Source organism: Protopterus annectens, chromosome 6.part0 (genome assembly GCF_019279795.1).
Source record: "Protopterus annectens isolate FY-2018-M chromosome 6.part0, PAN1.0, whole genome shotgun sequence".
Classification (NCBI taxonomy): Eukaryota; Metazoa; Chordata; order Ceratodontiformes; family Protopteridae; genus Protopterus; species Protopterus annectens.
The window spans coordinates 159,964,588-159,989,901 of NC_056737.1; the positions used below are offsets into that span (position 1 = coordinate 159,964,588).

The 25,314-nt window shown below is 38.3% G+C and overlaps 1 protein-coding gene across 1 annotated transcript in view; it reads right to left on the reverse strand.

Annotated features, from left to right (window-relative positions):
• LOC122803780 (echinoderm microtubule-associated protein-like 5) overlaps window positions 1-25,314 on the reverse strand; it is a 3,919,718-nt gene that overhangs the window by 1,656,812 nt on the left and 2,237,592 nt on the right. The gene's annotated exons all lie outside the window — the stretch shown is intronic.

Here is a 25,314-nt window from a genome sequence, read left to right on the forward strand (position 1 = left end):
CAGGTGATCAATCACGAAGGCTCAGGTAAGGTGAATCTACTTTTTTTCTGTTTTAGATCAGGGACTAGATTTGTATTTATTTTGTTAAGACTTTGTTTATACAAGTCAGGGACAAAAAGATTACTGTCTTGTCATAGATTAGGGAAACAGAGCAGGTAGGCAGTCATTCTGAAGAGACTATAACAAAATCCGTGGTACCACGTTAAAAATAAGGAGTTACATAATGATTAAAAGGGTAGAACAAAATGGGTAATAATTGTACAAAAAGATCCCAAAATCCGCCGTTAACCGAAGACGCGAAATACATGCAGTCACAGAGTGCTGATAATATTAAATACTACTCAAAATGGGTTAATAAGTATGAATTTGATGGTAAATTAGAAAAATCCTCGATTGTCAAACTTGTCAAACAGCTTAAAACCGATTCTAGAGGTCGGGTAAAAAAGCAACGTCAATTAGGTATTCCTCAGGCACACAGGTGGATTGAGGAAGTAAACTGAAGGGAACAAAAGAGTAATAATTCAAAAGCAATGTTTTTAGATAAGGAGGACAATAACTTAGTAATAGCGTCAACCCCTCCACCTCCCTTACCAGAATATGAGGCAAGTGAACAAGTTAGTCCACCCCTGCAATATCTTGCTGTCACTGTAAGTAGAGACACTACAAAAGCAAAACTGTTTATTAGAGATCCCGTCGAGACCAGGTCTTGAACACGGGCAGGAAACTCAAAAGGAGACATTGAGTTATATCAAATGGGTAAAAATTCACGATTTATGAGTGAAGAAGAAATACGCCCACTTATAGAAGTGCCTAATCCTCAGGCAGGGCAAGAAGGTCAGGACTCAACTATTCTAGTGTATAGACCCTGGACTCCGGAAGACATCCGGAAAGCCACTGAGGGAATTCCCCATCCAAAAGTTAATTTTAGAAAGTTCTTAGAAGATTTGCAAGGAATGAGGCTAAGTTATAATTTAAATGGAGAAGAGGTAGAAAAAGTAGTCAGACAAATTGTGGGACCAGATTGGCACATGATTAGTGGCGACTGGAATCCCTGTGACGCTGCGCTCAGGCCCCTCCCACATAGCAGCGCAGAATTAGACAACAGAGTGAAAGGTCTTACAGACTGAATCTCTGAGAAATGGAAGCCTAGGGCAGACTGGACTTGCATTAATCAATGCATCCAACAGGAAGGTGAAACTATTGACAGATATTATGCCAGACTATTAGAATGTTTTAATAACCATTGTGGAATGCAGGTTCCTGAAGATCAAACACACGATTCCCCATATGAGCAGCAGTTAAAGAATGCATTTTTGAAAGGCAGTATTGCACCCATAAGCAGCTTTATTACAAAGAACATGGTAGATCATCGTACAAGCAGGTTACAGTCATTACTTGAATATGCTAGGCATGCCGAAAGGCATTTTAATAGCAAAAAGAAAAAGAAAGCCCAAGTATTTTCTATAGAAGATGGAGCAGAAGTTTATGTAGTACAGTCCGGGAAAAAGGGAAAGAGAAATGCCCAGGGAAACAAACAATCTGATCAGTGATCAGAGGACCTTGAAGGGCGAAAGAAAAGGGGTGAATGTTTTAAATGTGATAAAAAGGGACACTTGGCAAGGGATTGCAAGAAAAACAAGAAAGCAACCACGGAAAATAAGGAGGGTGAGGACTGACTATATGATAGTCAGGAATCACTAGAAGGGGATAGCAGAGAAGGAACAAATGAGAATGTGATAGAGGGAGTAGAGAATGTGACAGAAGAAATAGAGGAAGTGCAGGAAGTCACGGATAGTGAAGAAACTGAAATATTAGATTTGGCTTTATTGAGCTTAGAGCTGTATTTAGCAGACACAAAACCAGAAGTTACACTCCTGGTAGAAGGGAGGGAAGTCAGACTCTTGTGTGACTTAGGGGCATCACGGACCCTGATACATCCCTCCAAACTTCCAGAGAACTCAGAGTCACCTGATTACATATTAGTGAAAGCAGAAAATGGACAGCTGTATCGGCAGCCCCTCTCCCATAATATTGTGATAACTGATCCTGTCTCAGGATTGACCCAGAAAAGCAAAATTGTTGTTTCTGCAAAATGCCCAGTAAACCTCTTGGGCAGAGACCTTATGCAGCTATTCGGTATAGCAGTAGTTCCGACTATGCAGGGTATGAAAGCACAGTGACAAATTGATATCTTTACAGTGCAAACGGAGGGTAAAATGTTTTATTGGTACAGCCAGGACTTGATTATGACTGGTCCGGGGCAGTGACTGAAGAGTTGATGAACGTAGCCATCAGCAAGTTCCCCTCCCTTGACATTGATAAACAACATTTGTTGCACTGTACTCTGTATTATTGTAACACACAAGGACCTGATAAGGAATATGAGCAAGAATTGTTTAGAAATTGTGCAAACAGATTGATATTGCGTAATCTGTACTGGGACACAGAAGGGAACAGTGCAGTCAGCTGTTCATTGCCCCAGGAGTTCTTTGCACTTTATAAATCTAATCGATTACCACACGTTAGCTTAACTAAGGACAAGAATGTAAAATAGGTAGACTTAGGAGAAAAAGTCACGAGATGGGAAAACAGACAGAGTTAGAACTGTCAGAACAGGGAATACAAATGCAGAAGCTGAATTGGATAACTCAGACCCACCCAGCTGTACACTTGCAGTCTAGCAAGGACAGCTGATTAGCACTTCTATTGAAGGAGGAAGAGAATGCCTTACAGAATATACCAGAAACTCTCTGGTCAACAGGAAAATCAGATGTAGGACTTATTCGTACAGCGGGACTAGTTACTATAATGCCAAAGTCAGCATTTAGACCACAAAAAAGACAGTATCCTTTAAGAAAAGCTGCAGAGGTAGGAATCAAACCTATTATAGCAGCTTTACTTAAGGAAGGGGTGCTGGTGGAATCTCCTGATTCACCGTGTAACACACCCTTATTTCCTGTTAAGAAAGCGAATGGAGAGTGGCGTATGGTCCAAGATTTACAAGCTGTAAATGATGCAGTAATACCAAGGGTACCTACGGTGCCAGACCCACACACCCTGTTGAATGATTTAAAACCTCAACAGAAATATTTTTCTGTGGTAGATATCAGCAATGCGTTTTTCTCAATACCGATACACCCTGACAGCCAGTATTGGTTTGCATTCACATTTCAGGGGAAAAGGTATACATATACGTGACTACCACAGGGATATTGTGAAAGTCCAACAATATTCTCACAAGAAATGGCAAGCAACTTGGCGTATTTACCCCACCAAGAGGTAGCCAGCTTTTGCTTTATGTTGATGATATCCTGCTGGCGGCCCCCACCCAGCAAGATTGTAAAGAAGATACTATAGCGCTATTACAATTTTTAGCCACTGAAGGACATAAAGTAAACAAAAATAAACTGCAGCTTTGGAAAAAACAAGTTAAATACCTAGGATATGTAATATCCAAAGAAGGTAGGACATTAGATGAGGACAGAAAATTAGCGATTTTGCAAGCACCAAAACCCACTACCAAGAAGGAAATGATGTCCTTCCTGGGTACAACTAATTTTTGTCGGAGTTGGATTCCAAACTATGCCTTGGAATCTGCACCATTGACTAACCTGATTTATAAAAAGCCTATGGCAGCACAGGATTTGTTACAATGGACACCAGAAGCAGAATCTGCTTTCTGCAAACTGAAACAGTTAATAGCGTCCTCATTAGTTTTGGGATTACCAAACTATCATAAACGTTTTTTCCAAACTGTAGATTGTAAGCAAGGTTATATGACATCAGTGTTAACACAGCAGCATGGGGACAAGCAATGCACTATTGCTTATTATTCATCACAACTGGACCCAGTGGCACAGTCTTTACCCCACTGTGTACAAGCAGTAGTGGCAGCTGCAATGGCAGTACAGGCTTCGGCCTCAGTAGTTTTGTTCCACCCTCTCACATTGAGAGTGCCTCATGCAGTCACAATTATTTTACTGCAAGAGAAGGTAGCATACCTTTCCCCTGCTAGGCATCTTTCCTGTATGACTATATTGTTGAGCCAACCTCATATGACAACTGAACGATGTATGACTTTGAACCCTTCTACCTTGCTCCCAACCCCTGCAGATGGCACACCACACAGCTGCCTGCAGGTGATTGAGCAAAAGACACTGCCTAGAAAAGACCTTACGGATGTTCCCTTGGATGATGCCAAGGTGACATACTACGTGGATGGCTCATGCAAAAGGGGTCCTGAAGGACAGAACCTAGTAAGATATGCAGTAGTTTCTGATATTGAGATTATAGAAGCGAAATCTTTACCACACAATTTATCTGCATAGGCAGCAGAATTGATTGCCTTGACACGGGCATGTACCTTAGCAAAGGGTAAATGTGTGAACATTTTTACTGACAGCCAGTATGCTTTTCCTACTGTACATGTTTTTGCGCAACAGTGGAAAAATCGAGGAATGATAACATCTACTGGCAAACCAATTAATCATGCACAGTTTATTTTAGATCTTTTAGAATCTATTCAGTTACCTCCTAAAGTAGCTATTTGTAAATGCACAGCTCATACCAAGCAACAGGACAGGATTTCAAAAGGTAATGCAAGAGCTGATACAGCTGCAAAGCAGGCAGCTTCAGAAGTATTTCTTTTGAATGAGGAACTACAACCCTCTGAGATTTTAGACTTAGAAATGTTAAAGACAATGCAGACACTTACTACGCAAGTTGAAAAACAAAGATGGGTAAAACGAGGAGCAATTCTCGAAAAGGGGCTGTACATCTCTAAAGAAGGGAAACCGATATTGCCGTCTAATTTGTTTAGATATGCAGCTATGTTGAGCCATGGGCAGTGCCATGTCTCAACAGGGGGGATGGTACAGCTGGTGAACCAAGTGTTCACGACATATGGATTCTTAAATTATACTAAAAAATTGTGTTCGATGTGCCGTGTTTGTAATAAACATCATGCACAAGGGGCGTTAAAGCCCAAGCAAGGGAGTTTCCCTACACCCCGTATCCATTTCATACTATCTGTATGGATTTCATAGAGTTGAATAAATATGAAAATAAGAAGTATTGTCTTGTAATTGTAGATATGTTTTCCAGATGGGTGGAAGCCTTCCCAACTAAAAATCCAGACGCAGCAACTGTGGCCAAAGTCCTTGTTAAAGAAATCATCCCTAGATTCGGCATTCCGGAAAGGATCTACAGTGACAACGGCACACACTTTGTAAACCAGACCATACAACAGTTAAGTAGACATTTTGGTATTTCTTTAAAAAATTATTGTGCGTATCACCCACAATCTGCAGGGCTAGTATAGAGGCATAATGGGATTTTAAAGAATAAGCTAAGGAAGTTAATAGTAGAAACGCAGAGATATTGGGTGTACTGTCTGCCCCTGGCACTGTTGAGCATGATAACTGTTCCGAATGCAAAAGGACTGACTCCTTTTGAAAAATTATTTGGAAGGGCTTATTATATACCTCAGTGGAAATCTCTCATGCCCGCAGACCAGGAAGCTGACAGTACACTTGCTGAGTACATGCGAAACTTGTTAAATTCTAAACATTTGTTGCAGTCAAATTCTGTTTCAGATAAAGAACGAACCAAACCGTCAGAAGTGGCAGTGTCCCCTGGAACTTGGATTTGGGTGAAGACAGTAAAGAGAAAGAATTGGGCATCACCAAAGTGGGAAGGTCCATATCAAGTGCTTCTGTTGACACCCACTGCAGTCAAGATAACGGAGCGCGCCTCCTGGATCCACATGACGCATTGTAAATTAGTCAAGAACTTTGAACTGGACAAAATTCTTGTCACATGCCAAGAGTAAAAATGATAGAGTCCAGAAGAAACAGGAATGCAGAACAACCCTTTCCTCAGAAGTATTGCATAACCATCCTGTTAAGTGTACTAGTGACAATAATCTTTTTGTTGTGGCCTTTCCTTTTCCCAGCCACACAGACTGAACTGAATAAACGTGAAGCGTTACTCATCGTCTGGCATCCAAACTTTAACACTTACCAGGCAATTAAATATGTGTATGCTGAGACTTTCAATGTTTTGAATTGCTGGATTTGCACAGCTTTGCCGACAGCATACGGGGGGTTATTAATGACTACAGTCCCCCTAGGGGTCAATGAGACCTGTGAGAACTTGATTTATGATACCTCAATCATTACATCACAAGATAAAATAGCATTGCACTTACTTGTCTGTTCCACAAAAGGGAACTGTGTGTTTTTATAAAAATGATACTGTTCAGGTGGTTTGGAGTAATTGCAATGTGACTGTTCCTTATAAATGTTACATTAAAGGTAACAATGTAGATCTTTATTGTAATACAAACTATGATTCATTTCTTGGATTGATGCACAAAACACTTGATGAAGTAAAACATAATTCTGTTCTTTATAAACAACTGTCTATAATTGATAGAAAAATGTTTCATGCAGGGCGAGTGTATATTCATAGCAAGGTTACTACTAAAGTAGAGGATTGTTATTTTGTGTGTGGCAGAAAGGCATACAAATGGTTACCTGAGAATTGGTCCTGCAGTTGTTTTTTGGGTTACCTGGTTCCGGCCATACGACACACTGCAGTTTTGCCTCGAGGAAAAATTTGAAATGTCCGAGAGGTCATCAAGAAACCTGTAAATCCAGTGGGACAAATCGATGCACGTTGGAAAGACCATCATTCCATAGGCAAAGGACTGACACATATGGACTTGAGTGATAGCGTTATATCGTGGGCAGGCATATCACCAGCGTATGGAGCAGTGAAATCAATCTGGGAGCTGAGAAAACTGTCGAAACTTCTCGAAGTAATGAGTAATGCAACTTTTTCCGCTCTCGAATTGGTGACTGATGAACTGAATGCTATGAGAACTGTAGTGCTTCAAAACCGCATGGCTCTCGACTTCACCCTAGCGGCGAGAGGTGGTACTTGCACTTTAATCCAAGAAGAATGCTGTTCGTATATTCCTGACCATAAACACAAGATAGACAATCATCTTGAGGTAATTCGGCAAGTGTTGGCCATGACCAAACCAGGCCCAAACCCACTGATGGACTTTTTCCAGAAATGGTTTGGGGGGTGGGGAACCATACTAATGAACATCCTGACTGCCATTTGTGTAGGAATGCTCCTACTGGGAGTATGTGTTTGTTGTGAAATCCTCTGCATGAAAAGACTGATTAAAGACCTTATAGACATGTCAGTTTCTGAAACCTTATATAAAAGTACTGAGTTTGAAGAACTGTTAAAAGATTGAAAATGCTTTCATAAGTTTAAACTGAATGACTCTCTTAACTGCAAATCCTGAGAGGAAGAGGTTAGGAGAAGAAAACAAACTGTTTATGCTTATTTTGAAAGTAGAATAAAAGTATTAAAAGGGGGGAAATGTCAGAAAAATATGTATTAATGTGTGTATTAGTAATATGCTTAGTGCATTTAGAGCTTGAAAAGGTTAACACATTTATTCTATTTCATACTGCATAAATCTGTACAAACTGCAGATGCTTTCTGACCTTGTATTGTTAGCTAAAATCTTGCTTGTGCCTTGGAAATTTACTGAGAAGCAGATGATTCCTGCTTATGTTAGGAAAATAATGAACAGAACAATACTACTTGTATGAAGCTTAGACAAGAAGTTCCATTTGTGCTGTGAGAAAATACACAGCTGTAGAAGCCATAGATAATTAGGACAAAGCCTGTTTGAAAATATGAACTGCAATCAGCATTTGCTTGTATCTGAAATAGAAGAGTACCTTGAAATGTAACACTGTACAATGGAAGCTTGCAAACGAATTAGTGCCCACCAAGACCAAGTGCCCACCAAGGCCAGGTTGTTTTTCTCAAAAGTTTCTCACAAATCTAGTCATGTCAGCAGAAAATCTGAGTAACATCTGCTGTAGAACAATACTGAAAGTTGTGTTTGATTACGTCAGCCATAGAAGGCCATGTCTTGTAAAACAGTATAAGAATAAACATACTTCCTGTTAGTAGATAGACAAATCCTTGTATTTGCATGTTTTTGTCTCCTTGCGGCAAGTAAATAAATATACCTTAACTGAACGTTACGTGTATTGGTCTTTGAAATTTTTTCCTTTGACAGCCTATCAATGGTAAAAGTGAGAAAGGTTTCGGAGTTTTTAATGGAAAGATGTTTTTTTTTAAGGTTTATTTTATAGTTTGATATTAATGCAAAGTCTTCAATGGCAGATATTACTTTTTTGGTGTCTGAGATTGGTGTTGTACTATATATGTTGAGGTCATCGGCAAAAGCTGATAAGGAGATTTTAGTGCCATAAATTTCTGGGGCATTATGATATATATTTTGTTTGATGTATAAGAATAAGGGTTCTAGATATAGGTTAAATAATAGGGGAGATAGAGGGCATCCTTGTCGGGTACCATTTCTGATTTGAATTCTGTTAGAACACATTTTATTTATATATAATGTTCTATAAGGGTTATTGTATAGTGTTTGTAAAGTTAAGATAAATTCTTGGGGTATATTAAAGTAGAGTAAGATCTGAAATAAAAATTTTGTGTTGACTCTATCAAAGGCCTTTTGTGCATCTATAATGAGTGCATACATGTTTAGATTCTTTTGATTAGCATATGAGATTAATGTGTGTAGTGTTAAATTATTATCACTGGATTGTCTAGATGTTAAAAAGCCAGATTGTTCATTAGATATAATTATGTTTGATATTTTTTTCAGTCTACTAGCCAGAATAGATGTCAGAATTTTAGTATCAATATTTAGAAGTGATATAGGTCTATAGTTGTCCGGGTTCTGAGGATCTGACTTTTCTTTGGGTATAAAAATTGTTTTGGCTGCATTAAAGTGTATATCATTAATTTTATTATTTATTATATAATTTAATATGTGCGATAGAATTTGAGCAATAATATGGTAGAACGTTTTATAAAATTCCGCTATAAGGCCATCTGGGCCAGGAGCTTTGTGCAATTTCAAATTTTTAATTGTTGTTATTATTTCTTCAATGGATATTGGTTTTATTAGGTCTTTTTGTAGTTCCTCATCAATTTTCGGAAAGTTAAGCTTTTGTAGGAAGTCACTATTGTTTTCATTTGTGAGTAGATTTTTTTGTTCTCCATAGACTTGTGAGTATATCATTTTGAATGTGTTGATAATATCATCAGTTCTCATAAAGGTTTTGTTTTTATAGCATATTTCATGAATTTGGGAGGGTGTTTTAGACTGATTAATAATTCTTGCTAGTGCTCGTGACAGAGTTTGTATATGATTAGCATATTTTGCAAGTATTTTAGTTTCATGAAATGATAATCTATTATTTTGGATCAAGAAAAGGTCTTTCTGACATTTCAATAGTTCTGTTTCAGTTTGTGTGTTATAGTTTTTCATTAAATCCTGGTCTAATGACTTGATTTTAGCCTCTAGTAACTGTTCTTCTCTGAGTTGGGTCTTTTTATAATAAGAAGCTTTTTGGAGGAAGATACCTCTTATCTGGGCTTTAGTTGCCGCCCATTCAATATCCGGGGGGTGTTGCTGTTTTACTATCTTGACTAATGAGGTTTTGAGTACGTCCTGGATTTCCTGAACTATTTCCTTTTTATTTAAGAGGTTGGGGTTTAAGGACCTGTTACATCCCCTATATGGTGTGCTGCTTCTAGAATCCTTGATAATGTTTAATGTAATTTTAGAATGGTCTGATAGGTAGCAGGCATGAATATATACTGTGGGATCAAGATTGGTTAGTGCTTCCGAAATTAGAAAGAAGTCAATTCTTGACCACATTTAATGACAGTTGGAGTAAAACGTAAAGTTAATTGAGGTATGAGTTTTATTACCGTATTTAAAGGGATCATATAAATTAAAGTCATATTTAAGTTTGCTTCATGTTAACACTGCTTGGTTATTACATAATCTTTGTGGGCTTGATTTATCCTGTTTAGGGTTTTGGTAAGCATTCCAGTCCCCACCTATGATTATGTAATGATTGTTGTACTGATTTAAGATAGGATATAATGAAGCGAAGGAGGCATGTTGATTATAACAAGGTGCATATATATTGAGAAGTATAATGGGCTTATCATAAACGGTAGTTGATAAAATCACATAGCACCATCTACCTTCATTATCTATTTTGGATTCTGTAATTTTGTCTTGATATTGATCTTTAATAATTATCGCAACTCCAGCACTATTGCTTTTGCCTTCAGAGGCTATTATTTCTCTTATCCATTTTTTCTTTTTTATTTCTGACAATTTCTCATTGGTTAAATGAGTTTCTTGGAGTAGTATAAAACATGCCTTAGCCTGCAGAAAAAGATGAAGAAACAGTTTCCTTTTTTTCATGTTCTGAAGCCCTTTAATATTCCATGAATCTATTTCCTACATTCATAAAGCTTTGTTTTGTATAAGTAATCTTGAAGTATGAGTAGATATATTGGATTATGTTGATTTCTTATCAAAGGTATGTTATGAAAGCATTCTTTAATTCCCGTCCCTTCCCAGTGCCTACCCACTAATCCCCTGGACCAGGAAATTAACAGGACCTGCCAATAAATTGGATTTATATTTTTTTGTAACAATGGTAAGTATATACCTTGTATATTAGCATATGAGAGGTAAAGGAAACATATTGGTCCTGTATAACCTAAAATTATCTGTACAAAACCTATCCTACTCATTCCCTAGCAAACACTGCTTGGTAACCTACGTCTCTTCTTATTAGATTTATTTATATAATGTCAAAGTTTGAATAATCATAAGCACCAGTCCTGATTATAACTAAACACAGGGAACATCAATTTACACACCTTATCACTAATATTATTTAAGAGATTAATAACTATAGATTATTTTCTCAAGTTAGTTTAATAACTATGTACATAAAATATATATGTGTAGACTTAGTTTGTGTGTGGTTCCACCACTTCCTCTATGCCCAGTTCTTATCTGTCTGATTGTATCTTGAGTTACTTGGGGGTATTGATCAAATTATTAACTTCAAGTGAATCCCAACTTCTAAAAACTACCATTTTACCATCTTTGCCCTGTGATTTTAATATCTTAGGTAGCACTGTGTTAAAGAGGACTTGAGGCAATTTCTCTCTACCCAATATATGATATTCAACATATATTAGATTTGGTAGGAACTTACTGAATCCTGGAGAAAACAATGTAAATATTTAGCAGTTCAGGCTTATGTAAGTATATAAACATAAACACAAATAGTTAGGCATTCAGATAAATATCAAATCTAAAAGGGTTGAACAACTAATAGTTATCAGTCCGTTATCTGATAAAGTAAAGTATATTAACATCTTTTCCATCAAGCTTGTTGGGTCATGGTAAAAGAGTTAACAAAGGTGTAACATATGAATGTTTCCTTAAAAACTCAGGCTAATGAAACATTAAAGTTGTGTACATATGTAATATATACTTGGGGTCCTACATCATCTGAAGTGAATCTTTACAGTAATATTTGTATGATTATGCCAGTTAACTTAGTAACAACAAGGGAAGTGAATGCTCAATTATCTTTATGACGTACCCAAATACCTTAGTGTTTTCGGTCGATGGGTTTAAATATTCAGTTACTAATAAAAAAGAAGCAAAATCTACCTTTATGTCAGTTTTTAAATGCATTCCAGCTTTAGAGAACTAGATTCAAGTTCCGATGCGGTCTGCTGAACCTCCGAGGTCGGATCCATCTTCCACCAACAGCCGAGGAATTATTTTTCTTATATCTGGTATCTACCTTGCTTTAGGCTGTATTTTAGGACTGGCATGTATATTTTTTTTCTTTTTTTCCTGCTCTACAAGGCGCGAGACCTTAAACAGGAAGTTTACATCCTTCAGTCAAGGCAGTTTTTCAGTAATAATTTTAGTATTTCAAAACATTCCTTACAAAGCTTTGCTCTCATTTAAATGTATTGCTGACTCATCAGCTACTCCGTTACAGACATAGGTGTCAAACAAGGGATACATTTCTGGTTTCCCATCCAATTGTCCAAGTTGCACTTGAATTGGGTTAGGGAGGATCTCTGCTTCACATGGATGGGGAGCCTGTTCCATAGACAGGGTAGTCTCTGGGATACATGCATATTTCTCCAGCAGGTCCTATTTATATTACAAGTAAGGTTTAACTCTTTAGAACAGGTAATTCTGGTGCTGTTTGTTTTGTGGATATGCAGGAGGCCCGTCAGAATGGGGTCTGACAATGCCCTGTATGCCAGGCATAGATCTTCCCTCAAAAGTCTGTACGAAATAGAATACAGGGATAGTGCCTTGAGGTAGTCTGCATAGGACATTTTACTTACGCCCTGTATTCTTTTAGTGAGGAACCTCGGTGGATGTTCCAATTTTTGTATATGCCTGGTTAGGTACATATCAAAGGGAGCATTGTACTTGACAGGTCTGATGAGTGCTGAATACAGTGGAATAATGACTTCCTTGGACTTAGATGCCATACTTTTGTTTATAAGTTGCACATCATAGAATGATTTCCTGACCACTGTAGACAAATGATGGTCAAAGACTTGATTACTATCTATGTGTGCCCCTACATCCCTGATTACTGGGTCAACTCTAAGGGGTGTACTGTCAGTTTGATAGTTACCAGGGATGGATGGGTTCCCAAAGGATACTATTACGCATTTCTTGGCATTTAGCTTTAGTCCATGGCTCTGGCACCAGTTGTTGGCGTGTATCAGCCCCTGCTGGAGAACATTTGTGCCAGTGTGATATTCAATGACATCAGCCAGAGACCACTGAAATTGTCCTTGACTTCTGAGAAGTAAATGCCAAAAAGGAGCGGTCCAAGGACTGATCCCAGAGGGATTCCACTTGTGAATGGCCTCTTTGTAGAGGTGGACTCCCCAATTCTAACTTCTTGGGTCCTGTTTGTTAGCAAGTTGGCCATCCACTGAGTCACATACAGGTTTGTACCTAACCTCTTGAATTTGCCAAAAATGCCCAAGTGGGTTATTCTATCAAATGCCTTGGCCATGTCAAGGTAAGCAATGTGAACAATTCTGCCCTCAACCATTGCTTTGGTGACCTTCTCAAAGACGTCCACCAGGTTGAGTAGGCATGATCTACCCTTGACGAAACCAAACTGGGTTATATCTAGTGTCTGGAGGTTTACTTTCTCTCTACTGATAATTCTTTAAATGGCTTTACATATAAGACTAGTGAGACTTATAGGTCTGTAGTTTCCAGGGTCTGTAGATGGCCCATCTTTGGGTAAAGGGATGACTACTGCCATTCTCCATTCATGAGGCACAAAGGAGGCTACAGTTTAATAGTAATTCAAAGGCCCTGATAAGTCATGTTTCATGCTATTTTAGAAGGCATCCTGGGATATTGTCTGGGCCGACTGATGCAGTGTTCTTGCTCTTAGAGATAGCAATGAGAACCTGTTCCCTAGTGATAGTAGGGGGAATTATATTTCACGATATTTCCTGAGAGAAGGTTAAGGGGGAGAGAGGGGTAAAGTTGGAGCTGAATTTATCAGCCAGGAGGTTTGCTATATCCTCTGGCTCAGTATAGGTGGCTCTTTTTGCAATGAGCTCTGCACACAACTGTGTATTGCCTTTTAGGTTGCGGACATAGCTACAGTAACCTTTCTGGTTGTCTTTGGCCTGGGAGGCCAAACTTACCTCAAATTTGCCTTCAGTAGAATTTGTCCTCTGTGTTGTTTGTTTACTTGGATTTGACTGCTATTTTCTTGCAGGCTTCTGCACCTCCTAATTTTTGTCACATTTTTCTTCCTTCTGATATACAGCCTATTGAGTTTGTGATTCCACCAGGATGGCTTGTTTTTTGAGTTAGTTCTGTACTTCTTCCTGGTGGGTACAGCTGCCTCATAAATTTCTGCTACCCTTACAAAAATACAGGGTCAACTACTTCCACACCAAATGGTTTTCCCTGATCCCCAGTCCTTTTCAGTGGCCTCAGTTGGAGACAAAATAATGCATACATACATACATACATACATACATACATACTTAAATAAATAAAGTTGGACTGAAGTTCTAATAATGAAAAAAGTAATCTGTGACAAAAGTCACCCACCAGACAGCATCTGCCATCTTCAAATGGACCAAACCACAACTCAAAATATCGCATAGAAAAATGCATCACACATTGGAGACAAAGTTGAATAATTACAGATAATTTAGCAAGGAAGGCCATCTAGTGTAGGAAAAAGGATAATAATGGGGTGAATACATGAGATGGCAGGGAAACATGCTACTCATAATAAACGACATACATACCACAATTTACATGAATATAAAAAAAATCGCAATCATGAGGATATGAAGAAAGCTGCAATAGGCAAGCATACCTGTATGACAAATGGTCACCAGAAGCAAAAACAAGAAACAAATCCACCAATCTGATCCTTGTATCCACCAAAGCAAGTCTTTGATGAATGTGATCATGTAACCATCCTGTTTTCACACACAGACTGCATCCCTAGCCCCACTCCAAAAGATAATGGACTTCTGTGCACAGCTCTAAGGATATTTTTGCATGAAAATGAAAAGAATGACAATAGTACTGTCTTTCAGCTTGCTGCAGTCAGATGCATATGAAATGCTCCCACTCTCAACAAGTCACATCAAGCAGACATTTCAATAGGAACATTTACCTGCCCATCACTTTTTGGTTCAGATACCTAGGCAGCAAGATATTTGCATGTCATACAATTGGTTGGGGACATACAGCTGAAGTGGCATTCACCTGCAGAGAAATATGGTTGTGATTGACAAATATCCTTGGTCAAACAGAAAAATGTGGTGTCATGCTCACCAGTTCAATAACCAAATGCTCAGGTGGAAAGTAATGTCCATGGCCCCTAGGCTGTAGCACGGGACAGCAGGCAGTATGGCAGGCATCAGCAGCAGGCTGCCCAGTGGGCTGATTAGTGGCAGTAAAAATAAAGTGTACAATGGGCAGTGCCTTTATAGCGTGTGTGTAGTGTGTGTGTCTGTGTCTGCATGGACCACTACCCCTTCATATTGCCCAAGGAATATGCATATTAAAACATAATTGAGACTACAGTAACATGCAAGATTTCCTGCATGCTGTAGGCACGTAGGCAACTTCTACATGTTGCAGTTACATAACCATGTACTATACACTAAGCATAACACAAGCTAATTCTTCTGCCCTATGCACTTAGTTATTAAAGCCATGGACATCGCAGTATGTGCTTCTCTTTGCCCACAGGGAATTCACAACAACCCATCATGTGGCCTCCTCTATCTCTCTGCCACCTTTCACTTCTTCCTCTCACTAACAACCTCTTACCATACACCACTCTGCTACCAACCACTATCATCTACTCCCCTATACTCATTTAATGCTCACACTATCCCTCGCCCACAATCGATCTCACCTTCTCTCTTTCCCATTGCACCTCTTCAAAATTACCATATATTCTAGTTCCTCTCTCTCTGCTAGTCTGAAACCAAGACAACCTCATCATACTACTCTGAACCTACATATATATATATATTCACACATTCATTGACACACTTCTCTTGGATGGGGACATCCACCCCAATCCAGGACCTCCTGCCTCTTCCCCACACAATAGTATAACTCTTAGCATATCTCCCTCACCTATCCCATCAAACCAACACTCCCTCACCCAAATCTCTAACAATTTACTCTCTAAGTATCAAAAGCATTGTAAATAAAATAACAGAACTTAACTCTTGGATTTAAGGGGTGGGAGGGTGGCATAATGGTTAAGGTGTTTACCTTAGAAGCACAAGGTGCAGGGTTTGATTCTCACAGGGGGTAACTGGCTAGGCTTAAAAATGGTCCATGAAGGCAGCTAGCCTAGTAATAATCTATGAATCTAACACATCTCCAGACATTCTAACCCTATCAGAAACCTGGCTTAAACACCACATCCTCAACTCTGAAATCTTACCTCCTGGTTACAATATCTTTCGTTCAGTCAGACCCAACAAGCAGGGAGGGGGGGATGCTATCCTCTACTACAAACAAATTAGCCTGTTTCAACTCACTCTGTCCCCGCTTCACACTTGAAGAAATTCTTATCATAAACTGTCACCTTAACCCTCACAACAGATCTGCCATAATCGCCATATACATTCCTCCTGGCAACAACATTCCTCTCCTAGAGAACTTTCTTTCCTGGCTCACTCAATATGCCCCTTATGAAACCATCACACTTGGAGATGTCAACATAGATTGGTCTAAACTGTCCCCCTCATCCCCCTACCCATAGTCTCAACCATCATGGATTTCACCAACACATAACTATCCCCAACTGGAACTAGCAAAAACTCATCATCTGGACCTATCCTTGACTGGGTCCTCACCTCAGCTCCTAACCACTACCTCAACCCTGGCATAATTCCTAACTCTTTAAGCAACCACTCCCCAACCTTTATACAGATTCATCCAACATTCTCCCAAAGGTCATATTTACAAAGTATGTCCTAGCCTTACCCACTTTGACCCAGATAAATTTAACTCCAAGCATTAATTGGTCCTTCCTATACCATCTCTCTCTCAATGACTCTGTAGAATCCTTCAATAAGATTTTCCTAGACACACTTGATTCTATTGCCCCCTCGAGAAAAATCAGAATTAAATCCAAATATGCCCCCTGGCATACTGAGCAAACCTGATCAATCATGCACAACAGAGATGCTACCTGGAAAGCTTGGGTTAAAAACAAATCCCCTTTTTATTGCAGAGATTCAAAGAGCTCAGAAACATGACCAAAAGACTAGTCATTAAAGATAAGAAAACTTTCTTCTCCTATAACCAATGTAGCCCACACAAAAATCCAAAAGATTCTGGACTACCATTAACAACCTTCTCCACCCTGGTAACCCTACTAACTCCCAACCTTTTTCCACACAACACTGCTACTTCGACTGCCACCCTCCTTAAAAATTATTTCATAGAAATGATCCAAAATCTTACACAAAATACACAAAATAATATATATGACTCAACTCCTCTATTACCCCAAAACAAAATTCTTCTCAATACACTCTCCTTCCAACCAGTTCCCATCACCGCTATTAAATCTCTCCTACATAAACGTAAGCCACGCTACCCCTCTGCTGACCAACTACTCTCCCATTTCGTAAAAATAGCTGCACAATCCATTGCCTTACCCTGTCACTATTCTTAACAATCGTTCCATTTCAGAAGCCCTTGCCACAGAGATATGGAAATCCTTTTATACAATCCCTCTCCATAAAGGTAGAAATTTTACTGATCCCTCTAACTTTAGACTTATAGCTATCCTGCCCCCATCCAAAATCTTGGAAAAGTGCATCCATTGTCAGCTAATCAAACACATTCTTGACAACAACCTCCTTACCCCTACCCAACATGGCCTCAGACCCCACCATAGCACTGCCACTGCATTACTCTCTTTCACCCAAACAATAGCTGAAGCCCATAACAACAACTTGCTTGTCTCCTATCTATTTCTCAATCTTTCTAAGGCCTTCGATACTATCTCTCATGCTAAACTTTGTGACCTTAATCTCTCTACCTTCTCCATCAACTGGTTCTCTAGCTACCTCTCCAGCAGGCAGCAATCCATCCACTGGCAAACTGTCCACTCTCCATTCCTCCCTGTAAATACCGGTGTTCCTCAAGGATCTATTCTGGGCCACCTCCTATTTAACATATTCACTAACAAACGGGACTCTGCTACTATCCTCTATACACTTCTACAATATGTCGATGACTCCACTCTCATCTCCTCTGGCCACAGCATACCAAACCTTCTAAATCTCACTCATCAAACCTTGTCTTCTGTCAAAACGTCAAAACCTCCCTGATAACCAACTAATACTGAATCCAAAAAAAAAAACAAGCTCATCCTCTTTTTCACAAAAACACTCACATAGCACAAACCCTCTATCACTTCTCTCAACAACACAATTATCCCAAACCCCACACCAAACTACTTGGTGTAATTATTGATGATGAATTAAAATTTGATATTCACATCCAGCAATGTATAAAAAATACCCACCAGAAACTTAGCATTCTCTATCACAACCAAACATTTCTGACACCTTCATCTAAACCCTCCCTTGCTCAGTCCCTTTTTCTACCCTGTCTTCTTCATGCTGCACCTGTCCTTACTAATGTTTAAACATCCTTTTTCACCAGTTTGTGTAGCAGGTGCAAAAGGGCAGTACACAATATATTGGCCAAAACATTAGTAAATATTTTTGAATCAAGGTTTATTAAATATATGGACTTTAAATCTACTGGTGTAGTTACTTCTCCTTTTAACTTTGGGATAAGCATTATAATAACCTGATATTCCTGGACCTCTGACACAAGTCCTTACACCTACAAGTTATTGATAATTTTCATTCTTTTATGTAAACATACTCACCATGAAGAACCTTGTTGCATATTAACATTAGTCAGTTAAATATATGCCTGCTCAGTGATTCACAATTCCCTGTGTAATAGTAAATGCACTCCAAAGACCTCTTACTAAGTTAACTACAGTGCTCTGTTGCTTGACTAGTAGACTGTATTGCATATGTCAGTTATTTAGTCTTAGGAAATGACAGACAACCTGTTTTTCTCACATTACTTTGTCAAATGCTTTGTTATGGTAATTGATTGCTCTCTCTTACAAATTCACACATACCTCCTCTTACTCTAATATCATACTTATTACATACACACTTCACTTGTAACTCTTACTCCAAAACCCTCCCCAACTGACCTTACTACTTCTATAGATATACTTCTGCTTCTCAGCTCCTTCTTCTCTGTCTCTATTAATTTTAACACAATTTCCAACTATTTTACCCCTCCCATACTGCTTTGCACCAAATCCATACATAAGCACAACCCTCCCAAATAGCACCTATCTATTTTGCCTTGTATCTTTTTCTTTTCCCAATTAAACTCTCATCTATTCCTATTTTGACTATTTCTTCATACTCTAGCCTTTAATACCACTGTATTCTTTACATTCCACATAAAATACCAGGACAACCTACTTCTCCAGCTATCAGAATCCATCATCACTGAATCTCCTGCTGCCCTGCAACTTCTTGTTTCACTCTTCATTTCTTCTTCCCCACTATCAGACATGTATAAAATACATATACCATTAGTTAAAAAAGCTACTATTCAGCTTCTCCTCTATCCTTCTCTTTCTACTATGCCATTTTCAGCCTACCATAAATCATTAATATCTCACAACATATCACAAACTCTGTCCCAAGCACCTATCTGTAGTTTCTCTTTACACTCTCTTCACATTAGACCAAACCTATTTAATATTGCTCCTCACTTTTATGCCAAATGTAGGCTGACCAGTTGCACTTCAACTCAACCAAAACAAAATTAAGTACACGAATCCTCTCCAAAACCAAGTATGCATAACTCCCCAATATATTAAAATCCATCTATGAAGAGATATACACCCTAATCCTGACTCCACCCATCACAATAATGACAATGATAATTCTGTCCCACACACTTCTGAAACCCAAGAACACCCAATCTCCAACTCTGGTGATCTAACTTTTGTTGCAATTAATATCAGAAGTATAAGAAATAAAACTGCTGAAGTACACGTTTGGATTTCCCAGCTTAAGCCTGATGTTCTTGCTGTAACTGAAACTTGGCTTAAACCCAGCAAAAATTACTCAGACGTTATATCTCCTGGCTATAATATAATCCATAATGACCATATAAACAAGAAAGCTGGTGGTATTGCTTTAATATTTTCCAACACCTACCACATTCCCCCTTACAGCAAACCAACACCAAAATTCAGTTCAGCAGAGCTTCTTATTGATTTCCTCAAAATAAACAGTTATAAACAAATATGTATTACTGTCCTTTACATCCATCCTGGTGACAATACAGCTATACTGGAAGGTATCCTGCAGGTATCCTACATTGAATAGCCATAACATTTGCACAATAAATAATATTACTAGGTGATGTGAGTGCCAATTGGTTGGATATAAACTCTAACTCCCCTACATCTAGCATGAACTTTTATGGTTTTATGCAAATAATCAAAAGCCCCACACATTATAGCAAGACAACCAAATTCTCTATTAGCCTGGATCCTAGTATCAGACCCCAGCAAATATTCCATTACAGGTATATTGTCAGACTCTCTAAGTGATCAACACCCCAAACTATAAGACTCGACATCTCACACATCCAGTTAAACAGCAAATTTATATATAAAACAACATGTAACTTTTCCAAGTTTAAACCAGAAATGTTTATTACAACACTATCATCTCTTAACTAGAATGTCCTAAAAATCGTCACCTTAGGCAATGCTGTAAATTAATTCAATACAACTTTCCTAAATATCTGAAAAAGCCTTTCATCTCCAAGAAGTGAGTGAAAACAAATACTGCAATTTGGCTGTACAAAAAGAGTAGAATGTTAATGCAGGATAGAGAAAAAGCATGGAAAGAATGGCAACAACATAAAACACCCCAATATCCTGAAAACTTCAGAATGCTTTGCAATCACACTAAAAAAGCAAATAAAGACAAAAAAATTATACTATAACAACTGTCTGACTAATACTAAAATGCAACACAAAAAAATGTGGACATCCGTTAAAGAAATATTAAATCCTGGCCAAAAATTCACTTCAAATTCCTCTCCAGATAATTCACCATATGAAACTGCAATACAATTCAACTCTTATTTTATAGCAGTACAGCAGCTCTAACTAAGGATCCCTCTACATCTAATCTCTTCCCTTCCCAACAGCCACATATTACCACATGCACTTTCACCTTCAAAGCTGTGTCCATATCCTATATAAAACTACTCATAAACAAACTTAAAACATGCCCTTATTCAGCTGATGACCTTCCTACTTCCTATTGCTATTCATGGATGGATTTTTTTGGTTAAAATAGCAGGCTAAATAGGCTAAAAATAGAAGCCAATAGCATTGCTACAGTCCTTATAATAAATAGGTCTATCCAGGAATCCCACTTTCCCTCTATCTGGAAAAAAAAGCTACACATTCCCTTTCTGCACAGAGGAGGAAATTCAACAGACATTAATAACTTTAGACCTATAGCAATCTTATCACCCCTCATCAAAATACTTGAAAAATGTATTCAAAACCAATTGGCCCTGCAGGAAGAACTCCTATCCCCTACACAGCATGGCTATCATCCATCCTGTAGTACTATCACTGCCCTTCTAACCTATATAGATGCTGCCAGTAAAGCTAGAGATAATGGCAAACTAGTTTCTACCTTATTTCTAGACTTGACTAAATTCTTTGACACAGATTGTCACAGCAAACTTTTACTTCAAATGTCCTCACTAGGTTTGTCTCAGCCCACCCTTCTGTGGTTCAAAAGTTCCTGTTCAATAGGTATCAGTCAGTAAATTGGCACTCTCAGCCCACCCTTCTGTGGTTCAAAAGCTACCTGTCCAATAGGTATCAGTCAGTAAATTGGCACTCTCAGCCCACCCTTCTGTGGTTCCAAAGCTACCTGTCCAATAGGTATCAGTCAGTAAATTGGCACTCTCAGCCCACCTTTCTGTGGTTCAAAAGCTACCTGTCCAATAGGTATCAGTCAGTAAATTGGCACTCTCAGCCCACCCTTCTGTGGTTCAAAAGTTACCTGTCCAATACCCCACATTATGTGTCACAATGATGTGCATGTTCAGGTGGTGATGAAACCCTCCCCATTATTTGTCACCTATCAGACCTCATCATGCAGTGATAACATCCCCACATTATGTGTAACCCAGATGACCTCATCATGTAGTGATGATGATAATACCCCCCATTATGTGCTTCACTGACATGCACTATCCAGTGGTGATGATAATACCCCCATTATGTGTCCCCTATTGGAGCTCATCATGTGGTGATGATTATACCCCCCATTATGAATCACCATGACATGCACTTTCAGATGGTGATACTACCCCAATTATGTGTCACCCATGTGTCCTCATCATATGATTATAAAAAGCTCCCACATTATGTGTCAACCTGACATGTACTTTCAGTTGGTGATGACGATAACCCTCATTATGTGTCACCTATTGGATGTCATCTTGTGGTGATGATGATAACAACCCCCTATTGTGTGTCACCATGACATGCACTTTGAGGTGGTGTCGATAATACCCGCTCATTATGTGTCATCCTGACATGCACTTTTAGGTGGTCATGATGATAATACCCCACCATTATGTGTCAGCTATCAGAGCTCATCATGTGGTGATGACAATACCCCCCATTTTGTGTCACCTATCAGAAATCATCATGTGGTGATGATAATATCCCTCCATTATGTGTCATCAATCAGATCTCATCATGTGGTGATGATAATACACCCATTATCTGTCACCCATCAGTCCTCATACCCCTGCATTATGTGTCACCCTGACATGCACTTTCAGGTGGTGATGATAATAACCCTACCCCCATTATGTGTCACCCATTGGACCTCATCATGAGGTGATGATGACACCCCTCTATTATGGGTCATCAAGACATGCACTTTCTGGGGGTGATGATATTACTGCCCCCCCCCCCATTATGTGCCACCCATCAGACCTCATCATGTGTTGATAATAAAAACCACACATTGTGTGTCAGCCTGACATGCACTTTCAGGTGGTGATGATAAAATCCCCATTATGTGTCAACAATCAAACCTCATAATGTGGAGATGATAACATCCCCAATTATGTGTTACCCTGACATGCACTTTCAGGTGGTGATGATAATACCTGCAGATTATGTGTCACCCTCATATGAACTTTAAAGTGGGGATGATAATCCCCCATTATGTGTCACTGTGACATGCACTTTTTGATGCTTCTGTTCTATTAGGGATTTTCTATAGAGTATGCCTTGTCTAATATTTAATCATGAATGCGTCCATCAATGATATTACAACATAGTATGTTAATAAAATTCCCATGTCTGGATACTCTTTAAAGTTATCCCAAGTATTCCCACTTAGTTATTAGTTACAGAAAACAGTCTAATATAATTAACTTCCATAAACTTACATACCGACTTTCTTTACCGCTGGTGATTGGTTCTGTTATTTACATTTAATACAATGGAGGGATTTAATACAATGGTGGGATGCCATTTAATCATGTATAATTATATCAGGCTGAGTAATATTGGTGAACAAATACTTAGGAACAGTATCAGTATCAATTTGAATGTCTGGAGTCTTTACTTCTGTGGCTACAGTTTTCACCGTTTCTGGTCCTTTAGGCAGTAGCTGGGTTTTGTGAAGTTGGTGATGACACTCCAGGCAGGCTAAGGTTGATTTTTTTTTGTTTGTTTGATTCATCTAAACCTGCACTCTGAACAAATGTTCATGATTAGTGGAATGCTGAGGACAGGTGGTTTCATTGCTATTGTGTCTGTCCTTTCTCCACAATTGTGTGACCATGGAGTTAATATTTTTAAGCAAGCATGTTTTATGTTCAAAAATCTTTTTGTAATATCAGTTAAATTCTTGAAGCTAGGAGCTGTAATGGGTATATATGTGATGTTCTGACAAGAATTCAGTGGCATTTCTATTAGTGTTGCACAATAAAACCAATACAGTGATTGTTTAGTGCAACAATATCTAAATTATTATTTTCTGAGTAGGAAATAAAACATATTGATGGAAGCTGTTATGGTTCCATAGTTTTTTAAAGGCTTATTTGACATCAGTATCCCCTACATAACTTTGCCAGTTAACAAGGAAATCTGTGTCCCCACAAATGATGGTATCAGCAGAGAAGTCTACTGAATTTAGACCCTCAGTTGCTTAATTTTACAAGCTGGAATTCTGTTTTGCGGTTCCACAATAGCTTGCAGTCAGAAGTTGAAATCAACACGTGTTAGCTACCTCTATTACCAGCAACTGAAATTCTTGTTTACAATAAAACATAATTACTATGAAAAGAGTGGCTCATCTGTCACTTGTCACTGACCTTGTACAATGATATACTGTAATGACTGGAATAGTATAAAGTGAAGGTACAACACAATTCCATCACTATTATGGCTGTATTATTAACACTGTTTAGAAGCACACATTCATCTAATGAATTAAATCTTTTTTAAAGACTCTTAGCATTTGAAAATTAAAGCCTAAGAGGAGAATAAATCTGTATTGGAATTCAATTACTCTCTGGTTTTAGGCCTGTAAAAGTAACACATTAAGTAAACTGACCAAAAATATTTTACCTTTTGTAGTGAGATAAAGAGGTCTATGGCAAGCGTCAATCAGTTTTAGACTATTCCTTTTGGTTTATTTATTTTTTAATGTATAAACAAGTTTGAGTTTCTATCCATCTACTCTAACAATCAAAATGCAATCATCATGCATGGAGCATTATATTAGATGATGGCTAGAATTTCAGTTATTTACGGAACAAGTCTCACCTAACACTACCTATCGAAAATCAGCTTTACAATAATTTCAGAAATATAATGTTCATACTCTTAAAACTGGAGTTGATATATCTTTTATAACTACTTAAACAGGAAAAAAAAGTCTTTCTAAACTAGTATACCCACATAAGTTGTACATAGTCAAAATAAAAACAAAAAAAGGGATTAAAATTAACTATTTACGAGAAGGACTCACAATTCCTCTATTATGTTAACCCACCCTTATCTACACCTCATTCAGTTGTAATGCTTCATGCAGTGGCTTTCCCTTTCCTTACAGCTTTTTTATTTTTTCCCCTTTCTCCTTCCATCTCCAGTGTCTTACTTCCATCTTTTTTTCCTTTATCGACCATCTTCCAGGTCATCATATTGTTCTTTCATCACAGCTATCCATCTCACCCATACTGTCCTCTTAAATCCTTTCTTCTTACATTCCTGCTGATATATTGTTTCTATTATATTCCTAAACTTTCGCCATTAGGCACTTCTTGATTCTTTCATTTTTTTAGGGACTACCTTCTTACCCACCTTTTCAACAATCCTATTAGTTCTTTAACTTTATCTTGGAGTGATCTGTCAAAACAATAAGAATTTGTTTTTATTAAATTATTCAAATTTACTGGCTGATCTGTGGTGTTGTTTCAAAATAATTTTTTTTTAATTTAAAAAGTCCCCCGAGTAGGGAATTAGCTGTCTTCCGGGACACTGCACATCCTTTATTAATGTTTCTAGCTTAGGGCAATCCCTGAATATAAGTACTCATGTCCCCTCTTCATTGGAGCATCTCCAACATTGCCAATACCCCACCCCAGAAATATCTTAGCCAATCTAATCAGCATGTAAA